The sequence below is a fragment of the Miscanthus floridulus genome, chromosome 18 (assembly GCF_019320115.1).
Source record: "Miscanthus floridulus cultivar M001 chromosome 18, ASM1932011v1, whole genome shotgun sequence".
Classification (NCBI taxonomy): domain Eukaryota; kingdom Viridiplantae; phylum Streptophyta; class Magnoliopsida; order Poales; family Poaceae; genus Miscanthus; species Miscanthus floridulus.
In genome coordinates this window covers 131,474,537-131,492,642 of record NC_089597.1, presented here as the reverse complement: position 1 = coordinate 131,492,642, position 18,106 = coordinate 131,474,537, and positions in this window count along the sequence as shown.

Here is an 18,106-nt window from a genome sequence, read left to right as displayed (position 1 = left end):
CAATTCATGCAGTTGCCATTGGCAGATTAGTGAGGTGCAACTATTGGTTGTTTTCATTATTTCATATTTGTCGTATTCATTTAATTAATTATGCATGTCTCAATTTATGTATGTAATTGTGTCAATTACTTGTACATTTCTAAGTTCATGTTTCATTGTATATTGAATTTCTAATTCATTGACTTTTTTTGTAGGATGACGCAATTCCACCTGCTCGACCCGACGTACGAGGCGACCCACCGAGGACGTCTCATAGCTGCGGGGCAGGTATTAATCTATACATTTTGTTCAAATTTTTGTGAGCGTACATGTGTTCGTGAAGTAATAGGAGACTATGTTTTATTCCATGCAGGACCTTCCGCTCCTTCGTCCTAGAACCCACAATGGGTTCTTGGACATGCAGTACGACGACAGGTACACACCTTTCCTGCAAAGAGCTGGCCTAGATGTCATCTCTTTTCAAGTTCATCGTGGGTTGCCCAAGTTCAACTCAGCGGCCATAACTGCGTTGGTTGACAGGTATTATCTTCAATCATTGCCTCCATGCATGGCCATTTGTTCATGCGCTTGCCTTTTTGACATGTAATCTTGCTTTGTCTAAAATGTAGGTGGCAGCCAGAGACTCATAACTTCCACCTACCTTTCGGGGAGATGACAGTCACGCTCCAGGACTATCAAAAGATGCTAGGCCTGAGGATTCACGGCAACGCAGTCACCCGGCAGTGCAGGTCAAAAGGCTGGAGAGCACGAGTAGAGGCCTTCCTTGGGCGTGAGAATGGCGAGCAAGGGGCTTGCACTTCTAGAGTTCTAATCTTCTGGCTCTAGCAAGAGTTCGCACAGTGCCCCGAGGAGGCGGATGAGGAGATAATTAGGTACTACTGCAGGGCGTGGATGCTACACCTGTTTGACTGCGTTCTCTTCCCCAACGCCATGGGTGACATTGCATCGTGGATGTGGGTCCACTGCCTCAGTGACTGGGACCAAGCGGGTCAGTACAACTGGGGCTCTATAGTCTTGGGTTTTCTTTACCGGCAGTTGTGCGAGGGGTGTCGTTGGACTTCGTCCACAGTGTCAATTGGTGGATGCATGTACCTGCTTCAGTTGTGGATGTGGGCTCGTCTACCAGTTGGCCGTCCCGAGGTTCTGGCTCCTCGTGAGTGGTTCCCAGGTGAAAGGTCCTTGTGTGGTTTTGGTAATTGAGTGACAACCTAGGTGGACTAATTGTGTTTATGTGAGATACACAGGTGATTAGTCCATATGTACATGTATGTGAGCAACATATGCCATGAAGGTGAAAATGGCTTGGAGATGTTGCAAAGCTCAAACATGTGATGATGAAGGAGCTCATTGCAAATGAGACACGACATTGAGTCATGTGATCAAGGTGGAGAAGATCAAGACATGACTTGGCTTGCTGGACCGGTTGCAAGCGTGAAGGGCAAGTCGGAGGCTTTGGAGCGATGGACCGCATGGAGGTGAAGCTTAAGCAAGACTTGGCGTCGATGGACGAAGGCAACGGTGAAAAGCAAGTGATGTCAAGATCGATGAACCAATATGATCACGTGATGATATGAAGTGGATCATATCATTGTTAATCATGTTGGTGCATGTGTTGCATCAACATTGGAGGAGATGGAATGGAATGCCCAAGGCAAAGGTATAACCTAGGGCATTTCATTTCACCGGTCATAGGTGTATAGAGAAGTTGATGACCGGGTTTAGGATAGATGGCCGTACTATCAAGAGGGGCAAACTTGTTTGCATATCGGTCATCTAGTGCCACTCGAGTGATCTAACATTGCATCGTTGCTAGGATTGAGTGGCGTGGCAAGTTGAGTGGCTAATCCTTTGAAAATGATTGTGAAAATGCTAACACACATACACATAGTGGTGTACACTTGGTGGTGTTGGCACATTTATAAAGGAGATAAGTTGGAGTTGATGTGGATCAACTCGGCGATAGAACGGAGGTGAGAAGGGTTTGAAACTCCACCGGTGGAGTGTCCGCCCGTAGAGTGCGGACAGTCCGATGGTGCCACCGGCACCCTATCTAGAAAAGATAAGGTTTCATAGAGTGGACTGGATGCTGGTCACGTGGTGACCGGACGCTGGGTTCCAGCGTTCGGTCAGTGATGGCAGACAGCGTGCAGGCGTCGGTCATTAACCGTACGCTGGCGCTGGAAGTGACCGGACGCTGACTGTGTGCGTTCGGTCAGGGTGACGTATGGTGACACAGGTAGAGCAGAATGGCCAGAGAGTGACCAGATGCTGGTGCTACGTCCGATCGCGATCGACCGGACGCGTCCGGTCATGTTTGGTACCTTACTGAAAACGATCGGACGCTAGGGTTGCTGTGTCTGGTCAGTTCAAGCTGCTGCGTCCGGTCGACAGATGACCGTTGAGATTGGGCAAACAGTATTTGAAGAAGGGGACACATGAAGTGCATCGCATGACCGGACGCTGAGGTCCAGCCTCCGGTTGATCGGACCGGAGCATCTGGTCGTCCCGACTTTTGCCCAGTGAAGGGGTAACGGCTCTATTTGTTCGTGAGGTTATAAATAGAAGTCATGGTTGGCCTTGGGCCGGTAGCTGAGCATACTAGAGCCTTGGTGGCTTGTGTAGTAGTGCTTGGGAGCCCTCCATCTCACATATACTTGATAGTGATCATTCGATTGTGTGAGAGAGCGATTCTAGTGCGATTGCATCGTGAGGTTGCATCGAGTGGCACTAGGTGATCGAGTTGCAAGTCGGTGGTGCTTGTTACTCTTAGAGGTTACCACCTCCTAGACGGCTTGGTGGTGGTCTCCGTTGAAGCCCGCAAGAAGCTTGTGCGGTGCTCCAGAGAAGAGCTTTGTGAGGGGCATTGTGCTCGCCCCGCGGGAGCCGCGAAGAGCAACTCTAGTTGAGTGTGTCATTGAGGTACCCTCACTTTTGGGGTAGGTTCTTGCGGTGCCCAACGTACGAGCTTGGCGGGTGATGCCAATTAGCCACCGAACCACAAAGTGAGCGGTCAACACAACGGGGACGTAGCGTGTTAGCAAGCACGTGAACCTCAGGAGAAAAATCATCGTGTCAACCTTGTTCTTCCCGTTTGTTTGCATCCTCGTTACACAAGCTTGTAATTACTTTCATATACATTGTGCTTGTGTAGTTGCTCTTGTAACTAGTTAGCTTGTGTAGCTTACTAGTTACCTTCTTACTTGTGTAGCATAGAAGTAGCTCCCTTGCGTGGCTAATTAGGTTTGTGTAACCTTGTTAGTCACTTTGCTTAGTTTGTGTAGCTAAGTATTTGCGCTCTCTAATTTGGCATTGGTTGCCTTGTTATTGAGCATTGCTAGTGAGCATTAGGTGGCTTTGTGCTTTTGCTTACTAGCATGTATAGGAGCTCCCTTGTTGCTTAAAGTACTAGTGGCATAGGTTTGTGTGACCTTGCTCCTAAAATTGGTTAGGTGAGCTCTAGCTAGCCCGGCACCTTTGTTGCTTGATTAATATCTTTGGAAGGTGCTAGAAAACATAGATAGAGGGGTGTAGTCTTGGCTGGACCGATAGTTTTAATTACGCACTTGTTTCGGTTAGCCGACGCGATTAATTTTAGAAAAGACTATTCACCCCCCCCCCCCCTCTAGTCCGTCATCTCGACCCTACACCAGGTCAGCCTCCATGTCGGCAACCGATGTGGGTGCACCTTTGGGACCAGGTTAGGGTTCCACACGCGAGGTTACAGCGGGTGTACATTGAGTTCACGAATGAGCTAGACACGCTCACGACGTCTAGTGTAAGTAAATTTTATTTCACATGCTAGTTTAAAATGGTTTAGTATACCATCTAACATCTTGTTTGGACATGTTGCAGGTGTCGTGGGAGCCATACGATGGGGAGGGGGCACTTCCTTTTCATTTGAGCAACATGTGTGGGTTCGACGATGACTTCTATAGGATGAGGTGCCCTCTAATATGTTTTTATGCTATCGAGTTCCACCAGACAGATAGAGTTGCACACCAATTTGGAGTGAGACAGCTTTGGCCAACGGCTCCATTCTCGACTGGCATTGACTTACACAAGTAAGTGTTTTGCTATTTCAAATGTCTCGTGATGGTCCATTTCCATTAATATGGTGACATGTACATGGATTCAAGTAACGATGACATACGTGCAGGTTGGATCGTCAGAAGAACACAAAGATTTTTGACTAGGAGAAGCACCATCAGAACTACATTGAGCAATGGGAGGAGATGCACGATAATGTGGATGAGAACAATGAGCCGCACACGAACCGTGAGTTCAAGTGGTACCAAGCTTGGTAACAACATGCGACACATTGTAGGCTGAGGGTACAGTGGACAAAAGATGACTACGCCAACATCGAGTCCTCTGACGATGAAGACATGGTGTACGACCAATCTACTCGTGCAGAAAGGCAGGTGGAGGCAGGATCAATCTTGGACAGAGTAGTAAGTCAATTGTATTATTTTTCTACGTTAAGTTGCATACCAATACATTATGTGTTAGAGGTATCTATTTTAGTTAGTGCCACCTTCGAGCTGTAGCATCCTTATAATATGTTCGATTGTTGTAGAAAAGAACACAAAACCTGTTGCTATCTGTTCAGAAGTATTTTTACTAAGAACTTTGTTGCAGGACAATACCCTCAAATGCTCAGTTGAAGACATTGAGCGCTTTCGTCCAAGAGTCAAGGACGACGACACGCGTAGCTTCCTAGACGTAAGATTCAAAATATTATTTCAAACATATTATTAATATATTAGATTCTTTCAGTTAACAAAATTTTATACAATAGAGGCTGTCACGTTGGCTACGCCATGCGGCTGCTCGTTGTGGTTGCAGAACAGACACGACGTAAGACGTGTATGTTCCTCCCGTAGGCAGAGGAGGCTTAGATTCCTCTAGCCAAGCAGCTACAGGGGACGAGGACAAGGACATGGACGAGGACGATGACGATGTGGACTAGAGGCACGATGAGCTTGGCCCCTCTTAGCTCCAAGCTGCTCCCTCGACTCAGCCTACACAGCCTCCAGGCACTACGCGACGCCGTCCACCTGACCCTTACACTCCAGGTACCAGCGCTCTTGGTCACAAGGGTAAGTGTAAGACTTGGAGGCAATGAGGGTTTGTGGTATATGTTAGTATGTACTATTATGGATTTTGTAGTTACTTTTCTGTAACTATTTGGGACTGTATGAATATTGTGGACTATTTGGACTATGCAGGACATGTTATGTTGATTGTGATGTTCGTTGTGGTTGTATTGTGCTCTTTGGACGATTAAATGTTTGGATTATATAATGATATTTCTGTTTATAACTGTGGATGCTCCTGAAACAAGGGAAACTCTTGCGAATTTTTTTCGTGAATCATTAATTATACTACACTGCAAAAAAGGCACAAATGTAGTACACAGATTAAATGTAAATTCGTTAGAACGTGTATAATCCAATCGTAACATACAGACGCTTTGCAGATGAATCTAGGCTTTTCAGACAATGAAAATAGACTTTCGACGTGCGCAGATAGCCGGCCAGCAAAAAACCCAGGTGTCGGGACTCCCGACTTGGTTCGGGACTTCTGACTGTCGAGAGTTCTGACTCACATCAGGACTTCCAACGACCATAGTCACTGTGCAGGCTAAGTGACTGGGCGTCAGGACTTCCGGCATGAGTCGTGATTTTCGACGGTCGGGAGTTCCGGCTTACGTCGAGACTTCCGACATCAACAGTCACTGAAAAATATTCTACGTGCTCATGGAGTGCTAGAGTGTCTCTCTTTTAATTTTATTTTTATGGTTGAGCACTCTATCTTCCTCAGGCCAACTAAGTTTGCATTCCTCTTTATAGTGCAGCGGATCCTAAACTCAAAAATAAAAATAAAACCTTTGGAGAGTGCATACTAAGTAATAGCTGCGACATATCTCATTAAGATCACATTAGTCCCTATTGGATGTCATCAATACACCAAAACCCACATGGGGGGCAAATGCACTTTCAAATCCTCAGTCTGAAATATAGTGAGTAAGCACCTCATCATTCGAGTACTAGTCCTCTACGACAACCTTGTTGCTGTGGCTAGGCTCACCTGCATTGCTATGGCCTACGTGTCGCCTGTAGTAAGCGGTCTCCACTTCATCTGCGACCTCTGCGGCCTGAGTAAAGAACGCGTCGTCATCCTCCTCCGCCTACAAGCCCGCCTCTACTAGAGCGATGAGCTCGCTCAGTCTGCCAGTGTCGTCCGTAGCCTCCTTCACCTGCAAGCCCGCCTCCGTTAGAACGATGAGCTCGCTCAGTCTGCCAGTGTCATCCTCAGCCTCCTTCGTCTGTAAGCCCGCCTCTGTTAGAGCGATTGGCCCGCTCAGTCTGGCAGTGTTGTCATCATCCTCGTCCCCCTCATCAGACAACACAATCGGTGATTGAACGGTGCGACCAGCTCACGTTCTGTGCTCATCTAACTTCTTTTCCTCATACCTTGCACGAGCCACCTCTACGTCATGGTCCTCGCTGCAACCAATCCCTTCATATATAAAATGCAATTAGTTAGCAACGCCATTATATTACATTTAAAATCAGGCAACGAAAAAGGCTTTCAAGCACTCACTGGCACATAATGCAACAACATGCTCGTTCAAGACCTGCATCTCTACTCTTGTCTCCTCCCTTGCCTCCTCCCTTGCCCTCTCCTCCTCTAACGTCCTCCGTCTCTCCAATCCCCATTTGTCAAGCCCAACATCGATCAGGTTACGAATACCACGCTGTCTAGCAAATCACGCATCTTGTTTTTATGATGTTTAACGAATAGGTTGACGTAGTCAGGTCCATATCCCCTCTTCTATGCAATTACTTGTCTCCCCTTCAATTCATCCAAGAACTTAGCTTGACCATCATAACATTCCCACCTGCATTTCCTAGTGCTCTGTTCAAACGAAAAATTATATCATATATGTCTTAGCAAAAGAAACAAAATACGATTTCATGTTTACCATAAAAATAACCAACCTCATCATAGTCAACCATATGGCCGCAATAATGGCATATTCCATGCTCCGAAGGGACTAGACCGTTCACACTTGACTGGAGGTGCTTTGTAAATTAACCTTTCTTTCTTCTTTTCCTTTGCCTTTGGTGGCTCCGGCCATTGATTCTTAGGACCATAGAGTCACTCCTTGAAATGACACTTCGCAAATCCATACACCTAAAAGAGGAGACATTAGTACACACACATGGAGCTAAACATTTAAACAGATACACTTTCCAACGTATTCTCAGGGTTTATCACAGCTCGATCTCCGCATTCGCACATATGAGGTTCCTCGAGTCGTCTAACTGTAGCTAGGTGCTTCTCCTTAGCCGTCATTGGCGGGGGGTTAGGGGGAGAGCGGAACCCACCGCTTGAAGTGCTCACGTGGATGTCTCCCTCTAAACCAATCGTCGAAAAGGAGGTACCTAGGGTCAAACTTGTCTGCACCGTCGATCCACTGAAAGAAAAAGCACCTCTCATGGTCCTACACAACAAGATTCCAACAAAATATTAGTAGCATACTTACACAAATAAAGAAAAAAAGATAGTGGAAACAATTACTTACATTCAAACGACTGCATGTGTAGAAGCAACGCGACGCTGTGTCTGGATGTCTCGATTGAAACACGTGGGCCGGGAAACCACAGTCACAGTTAGGGACAGGGAGGTCAGGAGGGATGGGGACATCTTTGCTAGACGCGTCGGGGGTATAATTCTCGAGGACGATCTCGTTTTCGCCAAAACTCCTCCCGATACATTTCTTGCATCTAACAAAACGGATGTAATTTAACAAACAAAAATCAAAACATCACAAATTAATGTCAATGAGAACCATAACTACAATACAACCAATTTCGTTCTATGAACCGAAAGCAATTAACATTAAACCATAAACCTAGGGTTTCCCATTTGATGCACAACAATGAACCCATAACATAACTACATGCGCTGCTGTTGCCTAGGTTTGCTAGCTTTTTCACGTCTTGGCATCATCCTACGGTTGTATAATACAAATATTGAGGGATAGAATAAAACCCTAAGTAATGACGATTCTTAGGTTAAAAAATCCGACTAATATATACTGAATCGATGCGTAAAAAACTAGGAGGGGAGCGAGGATACCTTGCTCTCGAAGATCTACGGATCAAATCAAAGTTTCTAAGGTCCAATATGCCGATTCGTGAGGTAGGGCGAAGTGAGAAGAGAAAAAACCCGAGAGGGAGGAGAAAGAAGAGGAAGAAAGCTCGGGCAGGAAGGTTGGGGCCAGGGTTAAAACACCACATCGGCGCTATAGATCATGGCGCCGAGCTCGGCGTCAAGATCTACGATGCCAAGCTCGGCGCCAGGATCTACGGCGCCAAGCCGGGCGCCAGGATATATGCGCCGAGCTGCCTACCAAGTCACCGCCACGTTTGTGTCGAGCCCAACACCTTGGCGCCAGCAACGATGGCACCGAGCAATGTAAGTTCGGCGCCAGCAACTATGACGCCGAGCTAAGGGTCTAGATTTTAAAATCTTACCTTCAGGGCATATTTGTGAAAAAATTTCAAAAAAATGCTAAAAAATAAAAAATTCGGTGTGTGGGTGGACGTGGTCGTCGTCTTCCATATCTCTCCGTCCCTCTGCAGGCCCCAACTCGCATGCACTGCAGCACTTGGCAGTTGGCTGGGTAGAATTGTTTATTTATTCCAGTTATCGGAGTGTATTATCCTATTATTCGATGTCCTTGTCCACGAGAGGAGATGATGATGAAATATATACTAGTACCGTTCTACTAGATATACTGGCATGTGCATGCATGCATGGTAACTGTTTTTTTTTCAGCTGGAAAGAAAAAGCATTGCAATTGTTATTACAAGTTAATTTTATCGATTGAATGAAGAGGAAAAATAAAGTGTCATTTATGGTGTAATCACTAATCAGTAGCAGAGAATGTATGTCATATTGTTTTTAATTTTTTATAAATAAAATGTGATGTAAATGATACTAGCTTCCCGAAGCACAAGGACAACGCTATATTTATAGGTAGCTCCACTTAGCTAGGTATGGTCAAAAGTAATGTGTATGCTATACAAAGCATGGAGCCTACCAGCTGCAACAATTCAATTCGAGCTGTTTAGATTGCAAGTTTTTTCATTCTCTCCATCACATCAAATCTTTGGACACATGCATGGAGTATTAAATATAGATAAAAAATAACTAATTACACAGTTTGATTGTAAATTACGAGACGAATCTTTTGAGCCTAGTTAGGCCATGATTGGACAATAATTGTCAAATACAAACGAAAGTGCTACAGTGTCAAATACTGATTCCTAACCTCAATCTAAATAAGGCCTGAGTATCCTCAACACAAAAAGAATTGGACAGGGCCTCCGAGTAAACAGCTCATATAGGAGTACATGTGCATTAAGTACCATTGTGTTTATGTTGTACTCTCCTTCCATTCGTGCTTGTTTAGGTTTATAGGCGAAAGTTCATTTATTTTAGAACGGAGAGAGTATTGGATGTTTTAGTGGGAAACATAAACATGGAAAGTAAAGGCAGCAAGAGAAGTACTTGGTATTATACATTCTTGTAAAAAACAGTTATGATTATAGTACCACTGACACGCATATATATGAACACACCATGCACCTATTCCTATAAACACCTCTTAAAGACTGATCCAGCAGATCTCGATATTAATGTGCATTAAGAGAAATTAGCAATGTATAGGCAAAAAAAAAGATGATGACAAAATGGTTTATTTATATCCATATACACATGAAATAGAGCTGTGAAAAATAGCTTGGTAACTACATATACAAAAAAAAATGTACCGTGTTCATGATAGAGCTCATGAGTAGTACCAGCAGCACTAGTATACATGCATGCATATTCCAAACACCTTTATTTGCAGGCTGATGGCTACTCCGTAGCTAGGTGCGTGAACAAAATCCTTTTGGGACAAACATTGCATGCTATAGTGTAGTATAGTACCCTCCCTCCCTCGCATCAGACAGGAAATGTTGCACGCACTCTCAAAAACTGTTGGGAGGAATTTTCATCCGCCTGTGTGTGTGCCATACTCCCTCCGTTTTTTTTTTCTGGACGGAGGGAGTATCACCACCGGAAAAGCTGTTTTTTTTGCAGGCGAGCAGTGAAAAGAAAGAAAGGCAAAAAAAAAAAAAAAACGAGGCAAAGTGAAAACGGAACGGCGCCCAGCTTCATTCATCAGCCTAGCAGTCGTAGTGGCCGTAGCTGAGCTAGTTTAAAACCCCAAGGGTGTGTAGCGTGGGGCCATCCCGGCCGTCTAGGCGCCAGCGGACGGCGCATGCCTCGCCACGTGGCGGGAATCCGGGGCGTGTGTCGGGTAGTAGTAGCACTAGTACCCCTTTCCGGCCCGCCGGCCGCGAAAGACGCCGCTCCTGCTGCTGCTGCCGCCGCCCGGCGGGGCCCATGGCAGTGGCCCTCGCCGTCGTCGTCGTCGACCACGTTCTCGAACGCCATGGGAGGGAAACGGCGCGCGCATGCACACCACACTGTTGCACGCACTGTAGCAGCCGCGGCAGGGCGAGGCAGGGAGAGCGTGAACAGTGTGAGTGGTGACTAGTGAGAGAAGCTTCATGCATGGACATGGACGACATGGACACACGGACACGGACATGCATGGAGATGGACGGACACGGACATGCATGGAGATGGACGGAACGTTGTTGTGCTTGCTTGCTGTGCGTGGTGGCCATGGCGATTTAAATTTGACCTGCGTGCATGCTGGTGCTAGCTGCAGCTGTCTTGTTGTCACCATATGCTCCTGGCTTTCTGCTCGCTTCTCTGACGAGATGCAGAGGGCGGCATGGCATGGCATTGACACGGCCTGGTCTAGAACCTGTCAGTGCCTCATGATCTCGCCTTGCCTTAAAAAGGTTGCTGATCATCATGTAAAGCACACCCAAGGGCCGGCTAGCAGCAGGCTGCAGGGATCCTCTGCGCCAGGGGAATGAACGAAGAGGAACAACAACGTAACGCCTCTGTGCTTGCTTGTCACTCAGACAGTCACTGTACCACGTACCCATGCTGCCGTTCACTTTATTGGTATCACGTCGCCGATTTTAATTTATTTTATTTGAGGGAGTCTTGTGTTAGTTGAGAATTGATGTTAATATTTGTGAGTTTATTGCAGGGCCGTCTCCAGGTTTTGGGGCCCGAGAGAGAAATGTAAATTGGGGCCCTCATGTTGATCGCGGCTAGAATGCTGCATATATGGCGCAACGGCAGAATTACGAAACCAGATCACAACGGCATGGCCGATGGGCTAACGGAGATACAGAGTCACGTAGAAGCGACTGTGGTAATTGAAACATAGAGACTCGCAGTAATTGAGCCATGGGGTCTAAATTTGGGTAAATTTGCGGCCTTCTGTTTTTTTTGGACCCTGAGCGGTCGCTCACCACGCTCATGGCCTTCAACGGCCCTAGTTTATTGCTACCTTCGTCTCACATAGAGTGTCAACTTGTTTTTTTCATACGTCAATCAATCTTCAGCTTGATTGAATTTATAAAAAATATCAATATTTATTGTGCCAAATAAATATTAGTAGATTCATCACGCAGTATATTTTATAGTAAATCTACATACTTGCACAGTCATCGCTCTTATGTCCGAAATTACTCAACAATATAATAGAGAGTCACCAGTCAAAACTGGGTACTTCTCCCACCCTAGAAAGAATGTAATTCTCCTTTTTCCGAAGACCGAAACAATTTTAAGTTTGACTAAATCGATAAAAGAAATACTAACATGTATGGATTAAGTATCCTTGAACAATCATGGAGTATTTTCATAATAAACTTATTTATAGACATAGATGTTGATATTATTTTTTCTATAGACTTCGTCAAACGTTGGAAAGTTTGACTTGTTCTAAACCTAGAATTGTATTTGTGTTTTCAAGGGAGCATATAGGGAAAAAAAAACTATGGGAATTCAATTATTGATAGTGAACAATTATTGTGAAATTCAATGCCAAAATAAACCTAGACACATGAGAGAGAGAGAGAGAGAGAGAGAGAGAGAGAGAGAGAGAGAGAGAGAGAGAGAGAGAGAGAGAGAGAGAGAGAGAGAGAGAGAGAGAGAGAGAGAGCATGTGCAATGAGACCCCAACAAACGGTAAAAATAAAGGAAGCAGTGTAATAAAGAAAAAGGGCCATCTCTGGTCAGTAATCGAAATGATCAAACTAAAGTACACACATTCCGCGGTTGTTTAGCATGGAAGTAGTGCAGTAATTGACGCTGACAAGTGCGGCTACTACTATATAGTATAGTACTTTCTTGAAACTTGGAGTTGAGGTTGACAACCATATGATTTTCTTACAGAGTTTCATGATACATTTTTCTTTATTTGCTGCTGTTCATGTGACGTGACAGCAAACCATATGACAAAGTATACAGGTAACAAAAACATACGCATGGGCCTCTGCTGTTCACCTTGCACCACAGACATTCCGGCTGTTCCAGCAGCTGCACGCACTTCTCCTCCCCTCTCTGATCCTAATCCTACTACATGCATGCATTTTTCATGGTGTATATATCCATGCACACAACCATTCGTAGCCACTTTTGTTGTTGGTTAAGCTAGCTAGCTACGTGTACAGGCAGCAATCTTATTGTTAGCTCTACTTATATAGCTAGCTTATTAGGTCTTTGGTCTCTACCTAGTGGGTCCCGCCGTGCCCTATATATCATCTGTTGCTAGCTCTATGTACACATTGTGTCTCATGATGCACCGTGCATACATAGTGAAAACCAACTCAAATCAAGTCCTTTCAGTTGAGCTAGTACGCTCTATGTATATATTGGAGACCAATAAGATGAGCCTATAGCATGTGCATTGTAACGTACGTTGTTTTTGCTCTAAGAACAAAATTAAATGAGTGGATAGTCAGGTTTTTTTATATGCATTTCAACTGGTTGACATTTGTGTTGCTGCAGTGCAATATCAGCGAGTCCTTTCGCGGTCTGATCGATGATGATAAATAAAAAAATTAAGTTGGAGCAACCAACAAGCTAGCGGCAGGTTATATGGACGATCTGTATATGTCGTTTCAGTAAAACAGGAGGAGGAGGAAAATAATGTGCAAGTGTCGACAAGGCATCTCGTCGGTGGGAGTTGATTCAAACAGTGGAAAAGTTCAAATGTCCAAATGACATAGTGGCGTGCACTAAATAAAAGAGATCGGTCGATCCTACAAACGATTTGATGACATATAATAAAAGTGATTACCATTGCAATATGCAGTCTGCTGGGTGCCATATTTAGATTTATCAATTGGGGTGACCAGATACTAGCTAGTAAATTTATCAAATAATTGTACTTCATAAAAACAGTAATTAAATAAATAATTGTAGAGTTTGAGATCTCAGCTATTAGTTAAACTAAACCCACCTTTAACTCAATAATTCAGATGAAACTGATTATTTCCCTGAAATAATGGATGGCCAAGTGAATATAATTCCAGTTAATCGGCAAATTAAAAAGGCGAAATAAAACAACAACCAGCTTCCATTCTCTCCAGATCCCATTTTCTGCCCTGTACAACACTGGAGCGGTTTGTCTTAACCAGGCAAGAATATAGAATATCTATGCATATATTCTCTTCCCGCCATTGAGTGAATTAATCATCACCAATTTCATCAATCATCAAGCTTAGCCGGACTCAAAGGAAACGAGCTAGCGAGACATATCATTGCGCTGCAGGTACATCAGTACATGTGGGTCCAACTTGATATGAAATTATTTGGTGAGAAATTTGTCCACATAATTAAAAAATTAAAGGTCACAAAATATTCAATGTAACAAGTAATTTGAGGTCTGATGTACTTTCCAAAGTACACCTGATGATATACACATAACTTCCACTTTGAAATAATAATGATATACATATATTAAGAATGGCTTCCAAGTGTACTAACAAGATCAAATATGGTATAGGGGCAATATATAGAAAATAATTTCATTTGGTCATTGTTTGGTAGTGTGTAATATATATAATAACCACCCAGATTAAAAGGTAGAACCTTCATATCTACTAAAGAATGCCATACAAAATTTGTATTGATCAGCACTTAATGGAAAAGGGTATTTTCTGACATGTTAGTTGGAAAATGATTAATGATAATGTAATTATGATTGCTTAAATTTGTGACAAAGAACAATGATCACGCAACGCACAAACAAACGTAATTAACTACTCATAACACATATAGTTAATATCTAAAAAATGGTTTAGTTTTTTTATATATACTGTATTTTTTGTGTGCACTACTCAAAAAAATGTGCACATGCAAGACTATTTGTGCATGAGAAACCGCCATGATGTTTTAATTAATTAATATACAAATAACCATACTTTGTTGACAATTCAATTTTGAGCATAAGATTTTTTGTGTTACATAATAAAAAGTATGTTCAGTCAAAATTCATAAAACGCATACCTTTTGACTTATTCACTACTCAATATCTTGACGCTAGCGAGTTTCTAAGCCACTGCATTTGATGGCAAAGCGTATCTGCATCTGGAATGCCTTGTATTTATATTCTCTTTTGTGATGGGTCAAAGCATAATTCAAGTTTTCCACATATAGTACGCCAATTAAAGGACCCCTTGTGACAAGAAACTTGCCTAACCTTTTCCTTTAGTGCACATATGAGCAGTCTGCTCTCCATGCAGCAAACAGGCAAGGTGGGTCATTCAGCCAAGGTAAAAGCCAAAAGGAGAAGAGAATATATGTGTCGACCGATATATATTTGTGTACGTGCTCACTTCATGTGGCGGTTAATTATTGTAAATGCAATGCATTTCCCTCCTGCTTATCTAATATGATAAGTTATTATACGTGTGACACCATATATATTCCTGGGACTTTACCATGGCATGCAGCCAACATATAGAGTTGGCCACTTCATTTTTAGTGTGTATCTATATATATAGACTGATTGTGATTGAGCAACGAGCGGGGAAAATACAAAGGCCCCGCCGTAGCACGAACAGATTCAGAATCTTGCCCTAAAAAAATAGAGAAACAGTTCTCCAATATGTGTATCCTTAACGCGAAAAGAGTTGAAGAATGCCTCCAATATGTGCATTATTAAGTACCATATATCCGGGGTTAAATTGAAATTTGCACATGGAAGATCCATGTCTGATCTGAATTAAGGAAGCACTCCTAACAACACTGAGCGGATGTCGTTTTCATCAATTAATTAAGGCCTCGTTTGGATCCATAGAAGTAACAACTAGTTGACTAATTTTTTTATTCCTAAGCATCCAAATAGGCAGACTAATTCTTAGTCCACTAGTTATGGACTATTTGTTAGTTTACTAGTTTACTCATAGGAGCTAAGAGCAGTCCCAATGAAAGAAACTAGTAGTTTCTATAACATAGGATACCGCACCAAAAAAAGTACTGCTTTCCAACCCATGGTTTCTATGAGTAATAATTATTTTCTCTTTCTCTCTCCCAACTCTATCTTCTTCCTCCAATGGGAGTGCGACACGAGCTCCCTAGAAACTGGTGGTTTCTCCCCAATGGCGATTTCATGGTTTCTTAGTGCATTGGATCAAGAGTAGGCCTGATTTCTTCATGAAGAAACCATTTCTATGATTTTTGCTCTCTTTCTTCATTAATTGCGTTGCCATGTCAGCGTTTTGCCTACGTGGCAAGCCATTTAATAAGGATAGAAACCATCATCAATGCACCGTTGGGACTGCCCTAATAGGACTAGTTGGTAGTCTTTGGGTACGTACGGAGTAGAGAAGGGAAGGAATTAAAAGAGGCGGGCGGCCCCTAAAAATTTGACGTTGACAGTGATGTAGGTGAGGTCCCAATAATTGAGTACTTGCTGGCCATTGTTGCCTCTTGTCTCGAGCCCTGTGCAATACACGAGTTGACTCTGCTTTTACTCCCTTTCACTCATTTCAGTCCCTTTCTGTCCCCCATCCATCCACAATACCCACACCACACCACGTCGTCCGTCCACATGAATGTGCGCGCGTTGCTTGCGTTGTTGTATGCATGCCTGCGGAGGAGTATGTACACGCACCCAATGCAATGGAGGAGAGAGAGACACACACGTACTTTCTTCGTACTAAAAATAAATAAAGTTGTTTTGGACATTAAGAATATAAATTATGAATAACGTTTAAGTTATTGAGTTTAAAAATATGAAAGCCATATAAATAGATTTGTCTTGAAAATACTTTCATAAAAATATACATATATCACTTTTTGATAAATATTTTTATAAAAACAAGGACTCAAAGTAATACTTTGGAGACCGTGTCGCTGTTCAAAACGACTTTATTTCTGCTCTAGAAAAGAAAAGAAAAGAAGAGAGGGTGTGTGTGGCAGCTGCAGGCCATAATATGCTCAAATCCCTATGCTTAACTAACTCATTCTCTTGGAGTTTGGGGGGTCGTCGCTCGAGGTCCAGAACCAGATAGAGAGGCGACGAACCGAGGGAGAAACCTGCTGCTGCACTGCACAAGTGCAGAGGGCAGAGAGCTGGGAAGGATGGATGCCCACCGGACCCGAGGTGCGCTGCACTGCATGCCTTGAGAGGTGTGCCATCAGGTCTTTGAATGACACACTCCGGCCGGCCGGCCTGACTGTCATCCTCTGGATTGGATTGGATGCTGCCGCAGGTCCCAAAAATCGACACCACCTCTTCTTGTTCTCGACCATGCGTATATACTCCTACTTGAATACAGTATCCTTTAATTAATATTCCTGCATGATCATGATTGAGTGCTAAATAATTTTATTGGTTTCAAATTTTAAGTTATTTTAACATTTTTAGATATATATGATAATTTCTACATGTAATTAGTCATAATGTATATTTATAGGTGTATAATATGAAAAATTGTAAATATAGGAAACCCAAAACGACTTACTCTCTCCGTAAAAAAAACGCAATTCTAGCTCTGAACCCGGACACGACGTGTGTCCAGATTCAGAGCTAGAATTACGTTTTTTTTGGATGAAGGGAGTACAATTTATGAATTTAAAAGGATGGATCGGAGTAAGACTTTCAAAGCTGCCATTGACTTGAGTTGTAAATTTCTATAAAGCTGCTGATTAATTTTCGCTAACCGCAAAACTAACTGCTTCTAGAAAAGGCTGCTCTTCCTGCCGGTCTCTGTGCTCATGTAAAGGGTGCGGCCACGACATGATGATGATTCGAATTACGACCACCTGACAAGCATATCACCTGACGTGCGAATGAAGCTGACAACAGAAACACTTGTGCCAGGCCAGTGCCAGTGAATCTTTATAGATGGATCGGTCTGTAAAGAGAATACAACTCACACACAAAATTACTGTGACCTCAAAGAATCAAAGGAAACGAAATGGACAAACCTCCATTAATGCATGCAATTATATACTAGCCAGCTGCTTATATAATCCAGGCATGAAGGGAAACTAGACAAACTCCCAAGTCAAGTGATGGCCCCCCACTTCGCGATCTTGTGCTCTAGCTAGCTAGCTTCTTCTTCAACGGTAGCGCGCTTGCACACAGGAAGGTCTTTTTTTTCAATACGCAAAAGATTTGCGTATCATTGTAATTAAGAAGAAGAGTTCGACCGTGCAAATGACACTGGCTTCTGATGAGTGCGCTAGGTGGTCTTACAACTATACTGGACCAACCTAGCAGACTGTTACAAACTTCAATATTATACATAAATGGTAAATAACCGAACTGAAAAGCCGTGTGCAACCTAAGGAGCTAGGTGGCCACGCTGCTGGTTGCGCGATCCTCCTCCGCCATATGAGAAGAGCGCTCTTCTACCCGCCCTGCTGTTGGTCGCTGGGAACAGCTCGTCCAGGGCTGCCATGTGGCTCGGCGTCAAGTTCCCTGCGAAATATGGCGTCGTATGCTCCCTTGGACGCAGACGACACTGGAGCTACCGACGGCGCAATGCCCATCCTCTGCATGAGGAGTACCTTCGCCCCGTTTGGAAGTCGGTATGTGCGCCAACAGCCGCGCGGACAATCCAGCTGCTCCTGATTGGCAGGGGCCTTCTGGTTGCGCCTT